The sequence below is a fragment of the Passer domesticus genome, unplaced genomic scaffold, assembly GCF_036417665.1.
Source record: "Passer domesticus isolate bPasDom1 unplaced genomic scaffold, bPasDom1.hap1 HAP1_SCAFFOLD_44, whole genome shotgun sequence".
Classification (NCBI taxonomy): domain Eukaryota; kingdom Metazoa; phylum Chordata; class Aves; order Passeriformes; family Passeridae; genus Passer; species Passer domesticus.
In genome coordinates this window covers 2,653,190-2,667,260 of record NW_026990160.1, presented here as the reverse complement: position 1 = coordinate 2,667,260, position 14,071 = coordinate 2,653,190, and the positions used below count along the sequence as shown (strand labels likewise).

At 48.9% G+C, this 14,071-nt stretch overlaps 1 protein-coding gene and 1 long non-coding RNA gene across 2 annotated transcripts in view; one reads left to right on the top strand and one right to left on the bottom strand.

Moving 5' to 3' along the window:
- The window catches only part of LOC135292714 (hydrocephalus-inducing protein-like), a 31,508-nt gene extending 29,509 nt beyond the window's left edge, over positions 1-1,999 (bottom strand). Inside the window, exon 1 of the mRNA XM_064406819.1 lies at positions 1,705-1,999. The gene's annotated coding sequence lies outside the window, so the exon portion shown is untranslated. The remainder of the gene's footprint in view (positions 1-1,704) is intronic.
- Positions 2,000-2,177: 178 nt separating this feature from the next.
- LOC135292749 (uncharacterized) lies at positions 2,178-6,337 on the top strand. The gene is made up of 2 exons (XR_010354917.1): positions 2,178-2,276; positions 4,670-6,337. It is a non-coding gene; the product is annotated as an uncharacterized LOC135292749 (long non-coding RNA).
- Positions 6,338-14,071: the final 7,734 nt, after the last annotated feature.

Here is a 14,071-nt window from a genome sequence, read left to right as displayed (position 1 = left end):
GAACAATGGAACTCTGAAAATCCAGAACCCAATTCATGACACACTCAAGGCATACACTGCTGCTAAACATTTTATATCATTTGAAAGTAGCTAAGTGCTTGCTTGGCATAAGTAGCTAGTATTGTTAGGCCTCTAGTTGGACTTTATTTGGACTAGATGGCCACCTTGTGCAATTCAAAGATGGATCATACTGAAACCTGGAGCTAAAAAGCTGAACATTAATAATGCTTAGAGCAGACACAGCTGTAGCTTAAATATTACTTAAAATCAGCTTGAGTGGGCCTCCTCTTCTTTAGGCTAAACACCCCCTGCTCTCTCAGCTGCTCCTCACTGGACTTGGGAGAGACTGCAATGTTATGGCTCATGGCTTAAATATTGCTATAAAGGACGTTTTGCCCATTGTGACAAAACTGTAGAAAGGAGCTGAGAGCACCCAAGCCCACCCTTCCCTGAAAATGCCTCCTGACTGGAACTTGGGACTGGGAGTTCAGCCCCACAAGGGAACTTGAGACAAGATAAAGGTGACACTATTGTCCCATTAGCTCAGGTCTGGGCAGAAGTGAACAAGGCCAAGGGAGAAAAATAGATCCACAACAAAGCCAAAGCCAGCAGCTGTCCTGAAAATCAGCTCTGTCTGCCTTCAGGCTGGGCAGGTCATAGCCACAGACTCCTCTGCTGAGGCCAGGTTTGCACACAAACCTCCCATCAACAGAGGGGCAGGAGGAAATTTAGGGTCTGTGGCGCAACCTCTGGTAAGGGGCAGTGGACACCCATCCTCCCTCACACAAACTGGCTCAGCTCTAAACCTCCCACCCCCAGAAGGCCACATCCAGGGGACATTCCCATCAGGGGCAGCTCAGGGGGTGTCATAGCCCATCAAAGACCCCCAAAGTGCCCCCAGAGCCATTCCTGAGCCCTTGCACCAGATGATTGCAGGGAATGCAAAGTAACACAACAGATCCAAAAATCCACAACCCAATTCATGGCAGACTCAAAGGATATACTGGTGCTGAAGATTTTCTATTATTTGAAAGTAGCAATAGACAGTCAAACTTGCCCCACCCCAGGGAGGTACCTGGGAGGTCCCACCTTGCCCAAATCTGCATTCATCCATTGGAATCTTACATTTTGCAATACCTCACCACAGAGAAGACCAGAAGAGGATTTTATGGTATGCCAATGGGATCCATGGAATGGTGATATTTTTTACTTAATCTGTCTCTGTCATTCTCTTTCTTCCCCCTCTTCCCAACCCCATCTCCACCCCCTTCACCCCCCCCCACCTTTTTCTATTCCTTTCTCTCTCTTCCTCACATTTACTGTTCCATAAAATCCAGACTACTGACTTTGGCAAATTGCCTCGTTTGCACCTCAATTCAGAGGCCTTTCCCTAATAATTTTAATAACCAGATGATAACAACCCACGGAAACTTGAACAGAACTCATTCACCTTGAAGCAGTTTAAGCAATCACTATAGGGAAAAAAAAGTATAGATGAGTACATTTAGAAAATGTTGCATTTCTTCAGTGCAAAAAAAAAAGCACAATCAGCAGACGAACTATTGTTCATCCACTCAGCTGTGCATGCCACTGAACTGCTGCACCAGAAGACTGGCATTATCCCATCCTGTATTTCCCTTTGGCCTTCTCTCTCAGAGTGCACATGAGACAAAACCAAACAGTTCAACTTTAGTCAATCTTTACCTTCAAAGGAAATCCACGCTCTTTTCCAGAGGCCAATGCTCTGCACGTTGAGGAATCCTCAGCAGAGACCAATGCTCCGCGAATTGAGGACTCCTAGCAGAGGCCAATGCTCTGCACGTGCAGGATGTTGTTTGCAGAGGCCAATGCTCTGCACGTTCAGGAATTCTCAGCAGGGCACAATGCTCCGCGAATTCAAAGGACTCGCTGGCAGAGACCAATGCTGCGCGAACAATTCACTTGGCGAATCGCCCAGTGTAGCTGCCTGTACGAGCCCAGGCTGCGCACACCCAGCCAGGGCCGCGTTCTCGGGCAACTGAGGCCGCGCCGCTGTCACAGACGCTGCCGCCCGCGCGGTTACCAGGCAACCGCGGCTCCCGAACCTCGGGGCCAGGCCGGGTTCCGGCGGGGCCGGGCGGGTTCCAGCGGGGCCGGGCCGGGTTCAGGCGGGGCCGGGCCGGGTTCCGGCGGGGCCGGGCGGGTTTGGGCCTGGGCCAGGCCGGGCCCGGGCCGCAGTGCTTTTCAAAGGAGATTGTCACTTGAACTACTGCCGTAACTTTCTCAAGAGTCTTTCTGTAAGTATTAGCGAAAGCCTAAAATGTGGTGCTAGAGGCACCTCTGTCAGGTCTGTCCCTTGCTCTCTGTGTAGCACTAGTGTTCTGTCCCGGCTGGAACAGCCGGAGGGGCTGAGCGAGCTGGGAAAGGGGCTCAGCCTGGAGAGGAGGAGGCTCGGGGGGACCTTGTGGCTCTGCACAGCTCCCTGGCAGGAGGGCGCTGCGGGTTCAGGAAGCGCCGGAGCGGCGTGGTTCCCTCTCTCCTCTCCCGCTCAACCTCTTCCTCCCTCCCTCCTCCTCCTCCCCCGTTTCCTAAGCCCTCGCAGCCCACGGGAGGAGCGGAGATGGAGCCGGGACAGGGCGGAATGCAGAGAGGGGATGCCAGGAGTAGGAGTGACTGGGCTGTACTGGGACCATACTGGGATCATGCTGGGAGGGAGTAGGAGCAGCACGATGGCTGCAGCCAGGCCATGCAGGGCCTCCTGCCAAGGGGAATGATTTCAGACAAGTGCTGACTGCGTGGGAGAAGGTGTTTTGTGTTGGAGGGCTGAGTTATCACTGAAGTTTTTCACTTCTGATACTTGGTAATATCAGTGTCATTTTGTCAGTAAGGAGCACACTCAGTGCCTGAGACATCTCCATCTCCACCTGCTTCACAACTCCACTTGAAGGCAGATGAAAATTATTTCCTTGTAAATGACCTGTTTTCACCAAATTCTGCAAACTCTTACTGAGGCTCTTTGCCATGAACTTGATTTTCTATTTATTTTTTCCTTTTTTTTTTTTTTTTTTTTTTTTTTTTAATAAGGAGAATTGCTTTCTCGTTGCAAATGTTAAGTAAATTTTTCCCTGCCTGGGATGTCAGGAGGTGCACATCCTGTACAGAAACACTCCCCAACTGCATCAATAACCTTTTTGTACTGCTCAATGAGTACTAGAAAACTGCAGAGCAGTTACTTGGCAATCAATTCTCCATCTCTGATAAATCCTAATTTACAAGGAGGATGTGATGAACTCCCTCCTCTGCAATCAGGAGTTGGCAGTGCCCATTCTTCTGCAAATTTATGGGTTCAGCAGAATAATATCATAGGAACAGAAATGTTCTGCAGCATTCCTGCTTGGTTTGCTCCTCATTTTGTGGGGCAGACAGCAGCCTCCTACAGCCCTAAAAAGGACAGGGAATTTTCTGGACTGGAAAGAAAAGCATCCGTGAGAGAGGCAGAATGTGATGCTGTTACCCATGGCTGGTGTTCCCACCTCTGTTGTCAAATTTCCCTCCCCTGCTGCCTTGGGGCATCTGAGTAATGGGTGGTTTGTAGTGATGTTCTCCTTATTGAAATCAGTCAAGAGTTTGTGGACTTATTTCCAGCATGAAAACAAACCCTGTTTTGCTGGTTGTATGAGGGAAAAAATTATTTCAGGCAGAGAGAGGACAGAAAGAGGTGAGAGACCACTGAATTGTTTCCATGTGGCTGCAGGGAGGGAGAACAGTTGTGGTGTGCAGATGCATTGTTAATGTAAAAGCAACAAAAAGCAACCCAAATAGTGAGTGAGCATCACTTGAGCTGCACCTCTGCCAGTTAGGGATGGATCCCTCCTGCTCCTTCCCCTGCCTGAGGCACCTGTGTGGGGCTGGTTGTCCCTGTCATTTACCTTTCAATTGCACAACAAACAACAAGTTTCTTGGAAAACAGTTGGCTTTTCAGACTCTCCCGGGCATCCAAGTGAGTCCAGGAGTTGTAGGAATGAGCTGATAAGTGGCTTTGGATGGTCTTGGCTGTTGGGTGTTGCTGTGTTTCCTGATGCTCCAAAGCAATCCCTGGCACGCTGCTTTTGTGAAAGGCAGAACAGCTCAAGAGAAAAATGTACTTGAAATTACCTGTTCTGGGGAAATGCAATCACTGCGAATTTTCTGCTGGGAACTGCTTGTGAACAAAGATGGAGCCTGAGTGAGGGATGTGCCCTTGTGGGGGTGCCTTACACTGACACAAAGCTCTCTGTGCCTCTCCAGAGGGTTGTCACCCTACAGAAACTTGTCACTTGAGGAATCTCCTGGCAGGGCAGGGAGGGGGATTTGACATCGCAGTTGCATGGCTGGGAAAAACAACAAGACAAATTCTCCTTTTCTGGCCAGGAAAGCCAGGGTGTGTGCCTGCTGTGTTCCACGAGGAGGAAATCAATTGCTGAGGGATTTCTGCTGGCAGATTTGTGCTTTATGAAATTCATGCCAGGGGCAGAGGACTGGGGAGCTGCCAACGATAGCACTGTCTTCCTCCCCTCTGCTGCTTTAATTGTTTGTAATGATTGAATAAATAGCGCTGTTCTTCCCTGCAGCAAACATAGGCATGTGGCGTTTTATTATCTTTATTAGGGCTCCTGTTTGGAATTTCTTTGCTGTATTTCCTCCTTTGCAGAATTGGTCCAAAACTTGGAGGAGTTGGTGTGAGAACTGGACTTTGTGCTGTCAACATTCTGAGTGTTGAGCCAGTGCTAAATCCGTGCAACTATATGGGAATGAAATAAATGACATGATTTAAAGAAGGAAATACTCCTGGCTTAGGCATTTTATCTGCACAAATGCACACTAGGAGAGGAAGAGCAAATCAGGTACAAGCTCCCAGTACTTAGAGAAGAATGAATGGAAGTAACTTCCTGTTTAGGCTGGAAATTAGGAGAACATTTGTACCTATCAGAAGGGTGTTGAACTGGAGCAGCTGCCTAGTGACAACAGAGAAGTGGAGAAGTGAAAGCCCAAATTAAAGGCTTTTAGTGTGGAGTTTTTTGGATGTTGGGGTCTTCAGAAGTAGATCTTGAGTCCCACGGGCAATGCAGGCAGCTTCCCAGGGGAGCATCTCTGTCCCGTGCCAGGGACCTGCTGCCCTGGTCCCACAGAGTGATTTGGGGGGTACCTGCTGGCCCAGCAGAGTTTCGGGAAATGCCTCAATGTTTGTTGGATTTGAATGGCATTTGGGTCAAACTGAGTTTCTCCTCTGAGGGATGGAGTCTTGAGCTCTCACAGGTTTTGCTTGAACATGTCTTTCATCTGTCCCCCAGCCCAAAAACCCCCAGCAGATCCCTGCTCCTCCCTCTCTGTGTCTCCCACAGCTGTGATCATCAGAGCTTTTCCCTTACACTAAAAGAACTGGAAATTGGCTGGGTTTTATTCCCTCTTGGCGACAAAATTGTCTCCTATTGTGCAGCTCAGGGGGAAAGGAACCTCTTCCTCCCTTCAGTGTGCTGCAACAAAGTGTTTTGTTCGTCTTTGTGAAGAACTAGGAAGAAACACTTCTTTTTAAGCTGAGGGAGCCCAATTCAATTCCCTTATCATTTTCAGCAAAATAACCAAGTTATTTATGTTGAAAGTCACTCCAAAATTTTGAAGAGACTTTTTTAGAAAATATTTCTCTTGGTGACTGATTTCGAGTGGGTATGGGAAGAAACTCTTTGCCTTGAACCTCTCAAAGCAGTAATTTCTTCCCAAAGAGTAGATGTAATTTCATTTGCTGGGTGAAAAAAATTAAGTAGTAGTGGACCAAAGGAGCTTCAAGCTGATCTCCATTTGCTGTCAATGACTGAATTAAATGCACAGGGTTCCTATCAGCTTTGCCCGACAAAACATTGCTTTTGGGTTATTGGAGGTTTTGTCAGAAATCTTTGTGGCATGAATAGTTCATGGACTTATCTCTGCTGGCTTCAGTCATTCCTGCTGTCCATCATATCTTGCTCTTATGAGGAAGCTCTTTTCATTATGTTGCCTTTTAATTCAGATATCTGAGCCTTTTTCTACTTCTGGTCCCAGTTTTCAGGAGGACAAACATTTTCTTATCTGTGAGTGTATTCAGTGGTGGCCACACAAGTGAAGGCAAGGAACTGGCAGGTGATAATTTATGGAACTCTATAATGGGAAAACCTCAGCATTCAATTTCCATCTCCTTAGAAATCTTTACTTCTTTTCTTGTCTCTTGTGCTCTTTGTGGCTGGTCTGAGTTTAGTGCTTGGAAATACAATTCTATGGATCCCAATTGCTTTGAGAAAGAATAACCTTGTACACAAAGATAAATAAATTTAACTTTTCAATATCAGAGCAGTTTGACATCCAGGCTTGGGGACCTGGCCGTGGTTAGTGCCTGGCCAGCCACAGAACACAGAGTTTGTCTGATTTAGGTGAAATTTCATTCATTGGAGACAAAGTAAAATTGCCTCTTATTTGCTCAGCACTAAAAATCCATCTGAAGCTGATTGCCAAGACTTGCTGCTGAGTGATGGGATTAACCCCTGCAATGGCACCATGAAATGAGAGACTGGGAGAGGAATATTAAACAATGGCATTTCCAGCCATGTGCAGGCCCTGGTCTTCTGCTCTTGGCTTGGTGCTGTCCAAGGGGGTGCTTTGGATGGTTCTAGAGGCACTAATCTGGGCTGTGAAATGCACCTCAGGCACCAATTGCATCTCTGGTGTCTGCAAGTGCCTTTATCTCCCTTCATGCTCCTCAGAACCAAAATCCTGAAAGGACCAAGTGAATCTGAGACTTTGGGAAGGCCCAATAGTGACAGATTTTGGTGAGATTTGAGTCAGGAGATGGGAGCAGCAGCAGAAGGTGCTGTAATCTTCATCCCTGCACTCTCCTGCATGCTGATACAGTGTGAAGGAGACAGGGATTTCATAAAGCACCTTCTGTAGCTCCTGAGGGAAAACAAGTGGCAAGTTCTTTAATTTCTTAGAGTTTCAGGCATGTTTGGCTGTGCTGCACCTCGGGGCCAGGCTCTGCCTCTCTCTGCTCCAGCTGGTGCTTCCAAACTGCCCTCTGTGATTTTTATTTGCAAACCAGCTCTCTGACCAGCTTCCACTTTGCTTTAAAAATTCAGCACCACGTTTGTGGCTGAACAGGTCCCAGAGCTGGGGAGGAGGATTTGAGATGCAATTTGCATCACAGAGTTGTTACAGCAGGGAAAATGTCACATCCCTCCTGTGCCGGGAGCTGCTAATCTTGTTCTGAACATGGAAAACCTCTTCAGCTGCTCTCATTATACCTCAATTTGATTACTGCTTTGATTTCACACCTCTTTCATGGATGATTTTCCTCTCTCTTTGGCTGGAATTGTGAGGCCTGAGAATTTGTCAAGCCTTGGGACAGTTCCCATCACCTATCCCTGCTCCTAAAGCTGCTTTGAATTATCTTGGGAACCTGAGCATGAGGGAAACTGGCAGGACTTTAGTGAGAGGAAAAGTAAGGCACAGAGGCCAAAGTGCAAATGCAGAGTCTGGGGACTCTGTTGTGGGGATCTGGGCCCTGCAAAGGGATGTTCTTCCCTGTGAATGGCTGGTTCCTTCTCTATCTCCTCCTGAAATTCCTGAGGACCAGGGCTGGTGCTGGTACTGCAGCCACACAAACTCCCCATGGAGCTGTGTGGGACCCAGTGGGAATCATTGATTTGCTGCTTTTGATGAAAAGTTGTGACATGAACCTCAGTGTCAGGGAGGTGACACGTTAATGCTGCTGCTGTCAGACAGTGCCCACACACCCTGTCTGGAGGTAGCTCTGGAGAAGATGAAGAAAAACCAGGATTAAATCCCATCTGCTACTGAGCTCTATCAGAAACTGCTTGGAGTGAAGTCTGTGAAGTGACAGGGGAGAGCTGGATGAAAGGGACAGCTCTGAGAAGTGTGTGGTACATCATTGATGTCCTAATACTGATCTTTGCACAGAGATGAAAACGTATCAGTTTGCATGGCCTGAATGTCTGGCTCTGGACATTCTGCATTGCACAAGATGTGCTGAGCTCATCTGGCTCTGAAATATCATCTCTGCACCTTAGCCAGGAACAGCATCAGGGTTCTGAACAGATTTATCAAAATCAGTCATAAGCCAGAAGCAAACCTTGGCAATACACATCTGTGGCAGGTGAGGAGACCAAAAGCTCCCATTCTTGTTCTTGCTGAATGAATTCAGCAATAAAAATTCCTCTCTCTTGACATTAAAATACTTTAGTTTCAGCTCTGCCCCAGACTATCAGTGTCAAGTATTTCTCTGTGTGCTTGGGGGTAGGTTCTCCCCCTGGAGCTCTCTGCAGGTTGGTGCTAATTCAAGATGTTCCCTCAGGTTCAGATGTTTTGCTGCCTGAGCAGAGTGTGCAGAACAGGGATTACAAGCACTGACATTTGCTGTGCTAGAAAGTGCAAGGGACACATTTGTGCCAATGAACGTCACACCTTGAACTAGGAGGATCAATTCTTGTGCTCACCAGTCTGTGGACAGAGGGGGTTTCCAAAGGAAATCTTGGTCCATGTAGGGCTGAGGCTCCCTCCAGGCTGGCTCCAGCCCCTCAGGGTGCCCAGGAGCAGGGCTTGCCCACAGCCCAGTGCACCCTCCTTAGCGCTGGGGCTGCCCAGGGAAGAGCCATGGCTGAGGCTCTGCAGGACCCCACAGGCTCAGCCCTGCTCCAACATGGGATCCGTGGGCCAGGGCACGCTGGGCTTTGCCCCTACAGCTCCCAAGTGTGTCCAGAGAAACTGCAAGGAGAGGCTCACCTCTGTCAGTGGGATCCCTCTGTGCACAGGGACCCCCACTCCTGGGGTGGCTATGCCAGGGACCTCCAGCCCTGGGAACCTGGAGCAAGTGGAAACTACAACTTGGCAAAATGCTGCCTGTGCCTGAAGCAAATACAAGGAGAACTGGGGTGTGAAAAATAAAATTTGTTTATTACAGAGAAACAGCAGCAAAAATACAGAACACATTTACATTGTAGGAATATTTGTAATAACAACAATTGATAGAACATATATACATAAGAACCTCTCTAGCAAAAATAGATGAAACATATTTACAGAAGACAAAAAGCCCTAAAACCTATAAGACAACAACAAAATGTAAAAGGTATGTACAAAAGGGTGGCATCTCTATCCATGATGTCCATCGGTCCTGGAAGAAAAGCAAATGCCACGGTCACTCCAGTCAGGCACAGAGGGCTCTTGCATGTGCCCCTAGGCTGGCACAGCTGGCCCAGCAGCAGGACTCTGCTAGCAGAACTGAGCCTGGCTGGGTCTGGCATGGAGCTTGTGTGGAGCAAAGCAGGCAGAGGACAGGCTGTGGATGGCCACCAGAATCCAGTGCCCTGGCTACAATGTCCCTGAGCAGGGAGCACCCAGCCCAGCCCCAGCCTGGCAGCAGGAGACCCACTCTGCCTGTCCTGCTGCTGACATTGCTCTTCATGCCAAGATCATGGCCTCTTCCTCACCTTCTTAATCAATGTCCATGTCCTCAATGGACTCTTCCACATCCACTTCCATCTCTTCTTCCACCTCCACATCCACCTCCATCTCCTCCTCCATATCAATCTTTGCATCTACCTCCATCTCCTCCTCTCTGTCTGGGACAGCCTGCAGAGGTAGCAAAACCTCCGAGTGGGGTCCCTGTCCCACTCCATGCCCACAGAGCTCCAGTCCACCCAGGCAGGTGGGGAGTGTCCACCTCCATGGAATGGCACCAGACCTTCCTCAGGACAAATGGGAGCATCCTGCAGGGCTGGATGACAAAATCCAGGCACTCAGGATCTTTCAGGAGCGATGGGGTTATCAGGGGGCAGGTGACAAGCAGAGTGGGCAGGAGCAAGGTGAAGAGTGTGCAAACACAACGGCCAAGGGTTGTGTTGTGCCCTTTGCTGGGCGCTGGACGTTCCAGCTGGAGCGTGGGCTGTGACATCACAGTTCCCAGGCTCCATCTGAAGTGGACAGTGGAGACCATGGAATGATGGAGTCCCTGAACGGTTGGGCTTGCAAGGGAGCCTGAAGAACAACATCTTGTTCCCAGCTGAGCAGTCTTCCCCCAGAGCGTGCTGCTCAGAGCCCTGTTGCCAAGGATGGGGCATGCACAGCCTCTGTGCACAGCCTGGGCCAGTGCCCCACCACCCCCAGTGGAAAAGAGCAGCTTCCCTAGATGCAGCTTCAATCAACCTGCTGCAGTTGAAAGCCATTCCCCCTTGTCCTGTCAGCACAGGCCCTGCTGAACACTCTGTCCCCTTCTTTCCTGCGGGACCCTTCCAGTCCTGCAGAGCCACAGTGAGGCCTCCCAGTGTCTCCTCTCTCCAGGCTGAGCATCCCCAGCCCCACTTGCCCAGCAGTCAGTCACATCAGGGCGAGTCAAGGCTGCAGGGTAGCAAATAGCATCAGGAACTGAGAGATGCAAGCTTTAGACCCACGTTTGCCTCTAAACGTACAAAATTAATAACAGTGGAGAGGAAGATGGTGGGACACTGGTTCTCTTCTAACTGGTGATTTTTTGTTTCTTCTTTTCTGTCATGCTGACCCAGGTTTTTCTGTTGGAAAGGAAGCTTGGCACAATGTCCATTGTCTTCTCCATTTGTGAAACACCAAGCAGATTCTGGGCAGGCTGATATGCAGAGCAAAACCTGAAAATATACTAGTGATCCTGAGCCTGGGGGATGCAGCTAAACCCAGCCCAAAGTAATTTCTGCAAAGTCAAGCCTGCTTTACATTTTCTTGAGTTTGGAAAACTTCACCAGTCATTTCTAAATAAGCAAACAAAATCCTCAAACCAAATCAGACAAAAACCCATACAAACAAACAAACCCACGCAAACCAGTCCAACAAATAGATCAAAAACCCCAAATAAAACTACAGGGAATGAAGAGTTAGTATTAGTTGTGAGGATAGCACAGCAGGCAAATGGCTGCTTGCCACAGGATCACCATCAAAAGCCACATAGAACAGCTGCTCCAAAATATACCCAAGAGGAGAAAAAGAAAAAGTGATGCATGGCAACTTTGGGGGCAGCTCCACATTCAGGTGAAGGATGAGCACGCAGTGGTACAGATCCAGCATTGCCCACCCTCCAGGCTGCTCTTTGCTCCTGATGAAAGACCCTTGCAGGACTGTGGCCCCTCTCAGTGCAGTGTCACTCACTGCCAGAGCTCTCAGCTGAGCCACTGGCATTTGCAGAGTGACATCCAGCCGCAATCCTACTGCCTGCTGAGCACCTGTGGAAGATCCTGAGCCTAAATCTTCATGCCTAGGACCACAAAACAGCTCAGGATTTCTCTGAACTGGTTTTCAGGGGGGGTTTCCATATCCCCGTGAGATCTGTTCATCCCTCAACACGTATGACTTGATGTACAATGATGCATTTGGGTTCCTTCCTTCCTCCTGTGTGCCAGTGAGAAACCATCCATGGGAATGGAGGATGTTGTGTGCAGGGCAATGTATTCCTGGCTTGCCATTTTGCTGCACTGTCACTCAGCTGAGCATGGTCCTTATCTAAGAAGGACTTAGAACTTGCAACAAGTGATAAATTAACCTGCTCCACTCTCCTTAGCATGGGTGTGGTGAGTGTTAAGGAAAGCAGCGAGCGCTTGCCAGCATGGGAGCTTGTTCTTTGCTAGGGAGGAGGGAGAAAATCTTGCTTGGAGTAAATAAAGCAACTCTGCATCCCCAGGAAGAGAAGCAATTCAATATGTGAGTGCTGCATGGACCGATTTGCACAAGGATTGTCTACTATGCAGCAATGTTCCCCATAAACCATGCTTCTCCTGACCTTTATTTTTCTGGGTTTCCACCACATGCTAGAAGAGACTCTCAATGAAAAAAAGCAAAACACCTTGTGGGGAGACGTTTTTTCCTTTCTTCAGGCTGCCTCTTTCTTTTGTTCCCTCCAGAGCTCTCACTTCATTTCTGCTGTTGTTTGGAGCACGTGCTTCCCTCTTTCCTGATCCCCTGGGCTTCTTTTGGCTCTGGGTGTCATGGACACTCTTAATTGTGGATTTTTTCCCCTTCATGTACTTCTGACCTCCAGCCCTGGCAACCTGGAGCAAGTGGAAACTACAACTTGGCAAAATGCTGCCTGTGCCTGAAGCAAATACAAGGAGAACTGGGGTGTGAAAAATAAAATTTGTTTATTACAGAAAAACAGCAGCAAAAATACAGAAGATATTTACATTGTAAGAATATTTGTGACAACAACAATCGATAGAACATATAGACATAAAAACCTACCTAGCGAAACTATGGGAAACGTATTTACAGAAGTCAAAAATTGCCCTAAACTCTATATACTAAAGAAAAAAAACAAACTGAAGAACATATATACAAAAGGGTGGTGTCTCTGTGATGTCCATCGCACCTGGAAGAAAAGCAAATGCCACGGTCACTCCAGTCAGGCACAGAGGGCTCTTGCATGTGCCCCCAGGCTGGCACAGCTGGCCCAGCAGCAGGACTCTGCTAGCAGAACTGAGCCTGGCTGGGTCTGGCATGGAGCTTGTGTGGAGCAAAGCAGGCACAGGACAGGCTGTGGATGGCCACCAGAATCCAGTGCCCTGGCTACAATGTCCCTGAGCAGGGAGCACCCAGCCCAGCCCCAGCCTGGCAGCAGGAGCCCCACTCTGCCTGTCCTGCTGCTGACATTGCTCTTCATGCCAAGATCATGGCCTCTTCCTCACCTTTTTAATCAATGTCCATGTCCTCAATGGACTCTTCCACATCCACCTCCATCTCTTCTTCCACCTCCACATCCACCTCCATCTCCTCCTCCATATCAATCTTTGCATCTACCTCCATCTCCTCCTCTCTTTTTTGGGACAGCCTGCAGAGGTAGCAAAACCTCAGAGTGGGCTCCCTGTCCCACTCCATGCCCACAGAGCTCCAGCCCACCCAGGCAGGTGGGGAGTGTCCACCTCCATGGAATGGCACCAGACCTTCCTCAGGACAAATGGGAGCATCCTGCAGGGCTGGATGACAAAATCCAGGCACTAAGGATCTTTCAGGAGTGATGGGGTTACCAGGGGGCAGGTGACAAGCAGAGTGGGCAGGAGCAGGATGAAGAGCGTGCAAACACAACGGCCAAGGGTTGTGTTGTGCTCTTTGCTGGGCGCTGGACGTTCCATCTGGAGCGTGGGCTGTGACATCACAGTTCCCAGGCTCCATCTGAAGTGGACAGTGGAGACCATGGAATGATGGAGTCCCTGAAGGGTTGGGCTTGCAAGGGAGCCTGAAGAACAACATCTTGTTCCCAGCTGAGCAGTCTTCCCCCAGAGTGTGCTGCTCAGAGCCCTGTTGCCAAGGATGGGGCATGCACAGCCTCTGTGCACAGCCTGGGCCAGTGCCCCACCACCTGCAGTGGAAAAGAGCAGCTTCCCTAGATGCAGCTTCAATCAACCTGCTGCAGTTGAAAGCCATTCCCGTTGTCCTGTCAGCACAGGCCCTGCTGAACACTCTGTCCCCTTCTTTCCTGTGGGACCCTTCCAGTCCTGCAGAGCCACAGTGAGGCCTCCCAGTGTCTCCTCTCTCCAGGCTGAGCATCCCCAGCCCCACTTGCCCAGCAGTCAGTCACATCAGGGCGAGTCAAGGCTGCAGGGTAGCAAATAGCATCAGGAACTGAGAGATGCAAGCTTTAGACCCACGTTTGCCTCTAAATATACAAAATTAATAACAGTGGAGAGGAAGACGGTGGGACACTGGTTCTCTTCTAACTGGTGATGTTTTGTTTCTTCTTTTCTGTCATGCTGACCCAGGTTTTTCTGTTGGAAAGGAAGCTTGGCACAATGTCCATTGTCTTCTCCATTTGTGAAACACCAAGCAGATTCTGGGCAGGCTGATATGCAGAGCAAAACCTGAAAATATACTAGTGATCCTGAGCCTGGGGGATGCAGCTAAACCCAGCCCAAAGTAATTTCTGCAAAGTCAAGCCTGCTTTACATTTTCTTGAGTTTGGAAAACTTCACCAGTCATTTCTAAAAAAGCAAACAAAATCCTCAAACCAAATCAGACAAAAACCCAAACAAACAAACAAACCCACGCAAACCAGTCC